Genomic DNA, 7,500 nt, shown 5'->3' with positions numbered 1-7,500 from the left:
TCTCCTCCTCCTCCTCCTCCTTCTTCTTCTACTTCTTCTTCTTCTCCTCTTCCTCCTCCTCTTCCTCCTCCTTCTCCTCCTCCTCCTCTTTCTTCTTCTTCTTCTCCTCCTCCTCCCCCTTCTTCTTCTTCTCCTCCTCCTCTTCCTCCTCCTACTCCTTCTTCTTCTTCTGTCAGCAAGTGTATTTGTCTTACTGTCAAAGTGGAGTCTGGATAAACAGAATTTTGCCAGGGACATAACTCTCTTGCCGCAGTGGGTTCTTTAACGTGCGCTAGCTGCATGCTACGCACGGGACCTCGGTTTGATCGTCTCATCCGTATGACTAGGGAGATGGATCGTGCATGAACTTAGCCTGTCCCCGTCCTGTACACGACAGTTAAGTGTTGGCCAAGTGGCGAGAGAATCTCAGCGCAGAGGTTCGAATTCTACACTCGTCAGTGTTTTCACCCCTTTCCCTACACACCTCCAGTGTAGGTCTGGACGCTAGTCAATCGTAAGAGACGATAAACCGAGGTCCCACGTGTATCACACACTTGGCGCACGTAAAAAGAACCCACGGCAAGAAAACATGGTTGTGTCTTGCAAAATTCTGTGGAAGTACGAAAACGAATACACTAAAAAGAAATGGGGTTGGGGTGGTGTGGGGGGTCTCACTGTAGCGACGCGCTCTCCCTAAGCAATTTCAACGACGATACGACACGACACGACACAGCACAGTACAGCACAGCACAGCATAACACAACACAGCACAGCACAGCACAACACAACACAGCACAGCACAACACAACACAACACAGCACAGCACAGCACAGCACAGCACAGCACGGCACAACACAACACAGCACAACACAACACAACACAACACAACACAACACAACACAGCACAACACAACACAGCACAGCACAGCACAGCACAACACAGCACAGCACAGCACAGCACAACACACCACAACACAGCACAACACAACACAACACAACACAGCACAGCACAGCACGGCACAGCACGGCACAACACAGCACAGCACAGCACAGCACAGCACAGCACGGCACAACACAGCACAGCACAGCACAGCACAGCACAGCACGGCACAACACAGCACAGCACAACACAGCACAGCACAGCACAGCACGGCACAACACAGCACAGCACAGCACAGCACGGCACAGCACGGCACAACACAGCACAGCACAGCACAGCACAGCACAGCACGGCACGGCACGGCACGGCACAGCACAGCACGGCACGGCACAGCACAGCACAGCACAGCACAGCACAGCACAACACAACACAACACAACACAACACAACACAGCACAGCACGGCACGGCACGGCACGGCACGGCACGGCACGGCACGGCACGGCACGGCACGGCACAGCACAGCACAGCACAGCACGGCACGGCACGGCACGGCACGGCACGGCACGGCACGGCACGGCACGGCACGGCACGGCACGGCACGGCACAGCACAGCACAACAGCACAAAGCCCTTCAGGCCAGGCAGAAAAGCCATGTGCAGGACGCTGCAGTTGCACCTGTGGATGGGGAGAAGGGAGGACTGTGTGGCAGCAGCTGGCTGATGATGAAGTGGGGGTGGGGGAGGTGTGTGTGTGGGGGGGGGAGGGGTTGAGGGGGGGTGGGGGGCGGGGGCACTGACCTGAGACATCAGTGTGACGGTTACAGTCCTTGCTCTACACAGATATGTTTTCCTCCTCCTCCTCCTCCTCCTCCTTCTCCTCCTCCTCCTCCTTTTTCTTCTTCTCTTCCTCCTTCTTCTTCTCTTCCTCCTTCTCCTCTTCCTCCTCCTTCTCCCCCTTCTTCTTCTCCTCCTCCTCCTCCTCTTTCTTCTTCTCCTTCTCCTCCTCCTCTTTCTTCTTCTTCTCCTCCTCCTCCTCTTTCTTCTTCTTCTTCTTCTTCTTCTTCTTCTTCTCCTCCTTCTCTTTCTTCTTTTTGCTTGAAACAGTAACAGAAACTAAAAACTTATTTTTCTCACTGTTGTTGTTGTTGTTGTTGTTGTTGTTGTTGTTGTTGTTGTTGTTGTTGTTGTTGTTGTTGTTGTTGTTGTTGCTGCTGCTGCTGCTGCTGCTGCTGCTGTTGTTGTTGTTGTTGTTGTCATCGTTGTCGTCGTTATCGCTGTTGTTGTTGTTTTTCTTCTTCTTCTTGCTCTTTTTCTCGTTGTTGTTTGTTTGTTGTTGTTTTTGCTTCTTCTTCTTTACTTCTTTTTTTTTTCTCAAGGCCTAACAAAGCGCCGTTGGGTTACGCTGCTGGTCAGGCATCTGCTTGGCAGATGTGGTGTAGCGTATATGGATTTGACCGAACGCAGTGACGCCTCCTTGAGCTACTGATACTGATACTGATACTGATACGGATACTTCTTCTTCTTCTCTTCTTCTTCTTCTTTCTTTCTTTCCGTCTTTCGTTCTTCTAAGTTCGTTGGCTGCACATTCCCACGTTTAAGAGTAAAAGGACATGACACAGTGCATACTCTTCCTTGATGTTATTATTATTTTAATTTTTTTTAAAAAACAATTTTTCATCCTTCTATAAATAAAATGCTTCCACACCCAGTGGTTCCTCCTGTTCGTCAGCTTTTCTTGTGAAGATATAATTCTTGTATTTACGAGGAACACAATCGTTCGTGTTTGGGGTTTGTTTTATATTTTGTTACCCTCAGCTTGTAATGAGACTCAAAATGTCCTATTGTATTATCATTTTCATGTTGTTAACCATTACACTTTTGGTTTCTTCCCTTGACAACACTCAATATGTCAACTGTAGTTACACACACACACATACACACACACACACACACGCACACACACACGCACACACACACACGCACACACACACACACACACACACACACACACACACACACAGCTGTCACATGAACAGCACCACACGAACTTGAAACGAACCCTCCACCTCACCCTCCTCCTTTACACACTTCCACCTTGCACCCCACCCCACCCCACCCCACCCTTAACTCCCCCCCCCCACCTCACCCTCCACCCCATCTTCTCCGTCACGCCCCCTTCACCCCTACTCCAATCCCCCCTCTCCTCTTCCCCCCCCCCCTCTCCCCCCCCTGACCCTTCTCTTCTGCTCGCTCCGCGCCTCCTGCTCTTTCCCTTTTTCTTTGCGTTCCCCTGTTTTTTCTTCTTCCACTCCTCCTCTACTTCATTCTTCTTCTTCATTCTTCGTTAAATTTCTCCCCTCCTTTTCTCTTGTGTAAACAGTAAGACAAAAATTTTTAACTGTCGTTGTTGGGTTGTCTGTGTGTGTGTGTGTTGTGGCATCGTTGTGTCGTATGCTGTGTTGTTGTGTGTTCTTCTTTAACTTGACTCTTTTCTCGTGCTATCGTTTGTTGTTTTTTTGCTCTCTAAATTTGGCTTTAATTTTAATAAGGCAAACAAACCACGTTGTTTACGCTGCTGGTCAAACATTGTTGGCAGATGGGTGCGATATGGATTGACGAACCAGTGACGCCTCAGCAAATAGAGAATGAAGCCTCTTTTCCTGCTTTACTGTTTATTTTATTTTTTGTCTTTCTCTTCTAAGTCTTGGCACTTGATCTGATATTACTGACCATCACTCTTTTGACAGTATTATTATTTTTTTTGTTATACAAAACATTTTTTGCTATAATAAATTCTTAGTTTCTTTTGTCACGTTTTTGTGAAGATAAATTTGTATACAGGGAAACATTTACGTGTTTGGGGGGTTTTGTTTTATAATATTTTCTATCTCTACAGCTTTGAATAGAGAGCGCAAAGCCTTATGATATTATATCACTTTTCATTTTAAACATCACACTTTTTGGTTGTCTTCTTACAAACTGTAATATGTTCAACTGTAGTAAAATCATTGAAACATAACTACATCCCAGCAGAGTAATTTCCACGTTTACACCACGCACACAAACGCACACACACACAACACTTCACAGCAAACAAAGCCTGTTTGAACAAAAAATTGAAAGAAAACCTCATCCCCTTTTTTACAATTATCAACCAAAGCCCAACTTAGAAATTACCAACAACCTATAATCTCTCAGTAACGCCCCCTATACCATACTCAAAAACCGCCACTTTACCACCAATGACCCTCTCACAAGTGAGCTGAAGCGCTCTGCTCGTCCTTGTGTCTTTGAAGTGGAAGTCCCCTGAAGTGTGATACAACTACAGTCAGACTTGTTGATTTGGTATTGCTTCCCGTGGTCGGTTTGAGAAGTGTTGGGTGCCCCGTTTATTCTAATTAGGAGCTGTGGTGTACTGAAGTGGTGATAACAAGTAAGTTTTGGACTTGTTGATTAGGATAGCTGTGTTTGTGGTGTGTTTTAGAGCTATTGAGACGTGCCCCTTCTGTATAGTAAAACTAAATTAGGATAGCTGTGTTTGTGGTGTGTTTTAGACTAGAGACAGCCCTACAAACAAACAAACACACACACAAGACAGACATCACCAACACAACCAATCAAACAGGGGTTTAGAGCATATTGCATACATAATAGTAACACTAAAAGGCCTGATTGCTGTTGGGTGTTTGAGCTATAGCATGCCTGTATAGTAAAACTAATTGATGCTGTGTTTGTGGTTGGTACTTTGAGAGTGCCCTTTTGATGTAAACTAAATTGGATAGCAGTGTTGTGGTGGTGTGTTTAGAGCTATTGTGACGTGCCTTTTGTATGTAACTATTAGGTAGTGTGTTGTGGTGTTGCTTGTGTGAGTGTGTGTGTGGTTGTGTGTGGTTGTGTGTGTGTTGTGTGTGTGTTTGTGTGTGTGTGTGTGTGTGTGTGTGTGTGTGTGTGTGTTTGTGTGTGAGTGTGGGTTTGTGTGTGTGTGTGTGTGTGTGTGTTGTTGTGGTTTGTGCTTGTGTTGTGTTTTTTTGTTTTGTTTGTGTTGTGTGTGTGTTTGTGTGTGTTGATGTGTGTGTGTGTGTGTTGTGTGTGTGTGTGTGCTGTGTGTGTGTGTGTGTGTGTTTGTGTGTGTGTTTGTGTGTGTGTGTGTTGTGTGTTGTGTGTGTGTGTGTGTGTGTCCGGGGAGGGGGGCTGGAGGGAGGGGGATATGTAGACAACTGCGTAAACAGAGAAGCTCAGTGGTGTTGGGTGAGATGGTCAGCCGTGTTTGTGTTTGTCACAGTGTCTCAGTTACATTAACACACACACACACACACACACACACACACACACACACACACACACACTCTATCCACTGTCTTCTTCACCGAGATAATTCTAACTCCCCTCCCCCACCCTACCCTCCCCCAACCCCCGGCTCTCTCTGTGTGTGTCTCTCTCTGTCTGTCTGTCTTTTTCTCTGTCTGTCTGTCTGTCTGTCTCTCCCTTTCTCTGTCTGTCTGTCTCTCACTTTCTGTCTGTCTTTTTTCTCTCTCTGTCTCTCTCTGTCTCTCCCCCTTTTTCTCACTCTCTGTCTCACTGTCTCTGTCTGTCTGTCTCTCTCCCCCCCTTTTTCTCTGTCTCTGTCTCTCTTTCCCTCTCTGTGTCTCTCTGTGTCTCTCTGTCCGTCTGTCTCTCTCCCTTTTTCTCTCTGTCTCTCTCTCTCTCTCTCTCCCTGTCTCTCTCTCCTCTTTTCTATCTCTCTGTCTCTCTGTCTGTGTCTCTCCGTTTGTCTCTCTCTGTGTCTCTCTCTGTTTCTCTGTCTGTCTCTCTTTCTCTCTCTCTCTCCCCCCCTCCCCCTTTTATTTTCTCTGTCTCTGTCTCTCTCCCTCTCCTTTGCCCCCCAACTCCCCAATATCCCCTCCTCCACTGCACAGCCTAACCTATGACCCTTGTGCCTTGACCTTAACCTTGTGTCTTTCCTCATACTCTTTTGGGGGTTTTTTTGGGGGGGTTTTCCTTCCTCGAAAGTCATCCCCTTTCTTCGCCCAGAACGTGTATGGAATTACATTGGCGTCAAAACAAGGGGGGAAAGGGAAATCAGAATGACTGTCATGGCCTTGTTTTGATACTGGGTGATATAGGTCAGTCTCTCTTTGTTTTGGTAGGATGACTACTGGTCCCGTTTTTAACTCGGATGATATTTTATCAGCATCTGAACAAAGCTGGGGTGAACAGGTTGGCTGGTGATGTCGACGTTTGGAAACGGGCAACTCTCTCTCTCTTTCTCTGTCTGTCTCTGTCTCTTCTGCCTCCGCCCGTCCGTTCGTCTGTCTGTCTCTTTGTCTCTCTCTCTCTCTCTCTCTGTTAATTTCTTTATTTGATCATTCAATCATTTACATACCGCACAAATCATTATTTCAATGTTATTTTTCGAGCTGACACATTTATTATCTGTGATAAGAAACTCTAGGGAGAGCTGGACAATACAAGATCTTCAGAGAAGAAGCCCCCCTCAGTCAAGTGTTTCGGCCCTTAACTCCTTACACTCTAAGGGGGCCGGGCCGCACCCATGTCATGACTCCTGGATGCCCTTGTATTGCCGCCTTTTCTTTTCCAACCTGGTCCTCAGCAGGTTCGAACCCGCGCCTCCAGGGTGGTCGCCACTTCAGGACTGAGTCACCTTTCTGGAAGACGTTTTAACCACTGAGCCATCGTAGTTTGAGTTGGAAAATTTAAAAATCCTTATGAAGTTTACTTTCATTCCTCCTCGACCAGATCCAGCTGGAACTCTTTTCTGTTGCTTCTGCCATTGCCTTGAAAGCCCACGTCCCCTCTCTGCCAGAAATCGACAGCTGTTTCATGAGACTGTAGGCAGATGCGCCCACAAACGCTCTTGCACCAATCTCTATGGCGAGGACTTTGGCTTGGAAGCCAGATTCTCTCAGGCTGCTGGCTAGACCAGCATACTTCTCGGTCTTGTAGATGTGGGCTTCCTCCATTCTGCTTTCGTATGGCACAGTGAGCTCAATCAGAATCGCTTGTTTCGTTGCCTTGGAGTGGAGTACTATGTCAGGTCTCATGCCGCTCTTGGTGATGAGTTCCGGGTGTTTAGGTCAACTGTGCATTCCCAATCTTGAAATGCATTTCTCTTTTTGTCACAACAGATTATGTGAAATTCGGGCTGCTTTCCTCGTCGCTACACTACAGCGCCACCCATTATTTTGAATTTTTTTCCTGCGTGCAGTTTTATTTGTTTTTCCTATCGAAGTGGATTTTTCTACAGAATTTTTTCAGGAGCAACCCCTTTGTTGCCGTGGGTTCTTTTACGTGCGCTAAGTGCATGCTGCACACGGGACCTCGGTTTATCGTCTCATCCGAATGACTAAGCGTCCAGACCACCACTCAAGGTCTAGTGGAGGGGGAGAAAATATCGGCGGCTGAGCCGTGATTGGAACCAGCGCGCTCAGATTCTCTCGCTTCCTAAGCGGGCGCGTTACCTCTAGGCCATCACTCCACTTATATTATCTACTTATATTAGTTCCGTGTAAGTATCCGTAGTTTTCTCTGTCTCTCTGTCTGTTCGTCTCTCTCTCTCCTCTTTCTCTCTCTCTCTGTCTCTGTCTCTCTCTCTCTGTCTCCTTCTTAGTGGGTCTCTCTCT

General features: G+C 47.1%; 1 protein-coding gene across 3 annotated transcripts in view; it reads left to right on the top strand.

Moving 5' to 3' along the window:
- Positions 1 to 7,500, top strand: part of LOC143290961 (16 kDa calcium-binding protein-like) — a 62,523-nt gene that overhangs the window by 39,522 nt on the left and 15,501 nt on the right. The window contains exon 1 of one of the 3 annotated variants that reach the window (XM_076600543.1): positions 4,263 to 4,292. The exons of the other annotated variants lie outside the window; for them this stretch is intronic. The gene's annotated coding sequence lies outside the window, so the exon portion shown is untranslated. Of the gene's footprint in view, positions 1 to 4,262; positions 4,293 to 7,500 lie in introns of those variants that run through there. 3 annotated transcript variants of the gene reach the window in all.

This window comes from Babylonia areolata, chromosome 16, assembly GCF_041734735.1.
Source record: "Babylonia areolata isolate BAREFJ2019XMU chromosome 16, ASM4173473v1, whole genome shotgun sequence".
In the NCBI taxonomy this organism is placed as follows: domain Eukaryota; kingdom Metazoa; phylum Mollusca; class Gastropoda; order Neogastropoda; family Buccinidae; genus Babylonia; species Babylonia areolata.
This window is presented reverse-complemented; position numbering and strand designations above follow the sequence as displayed.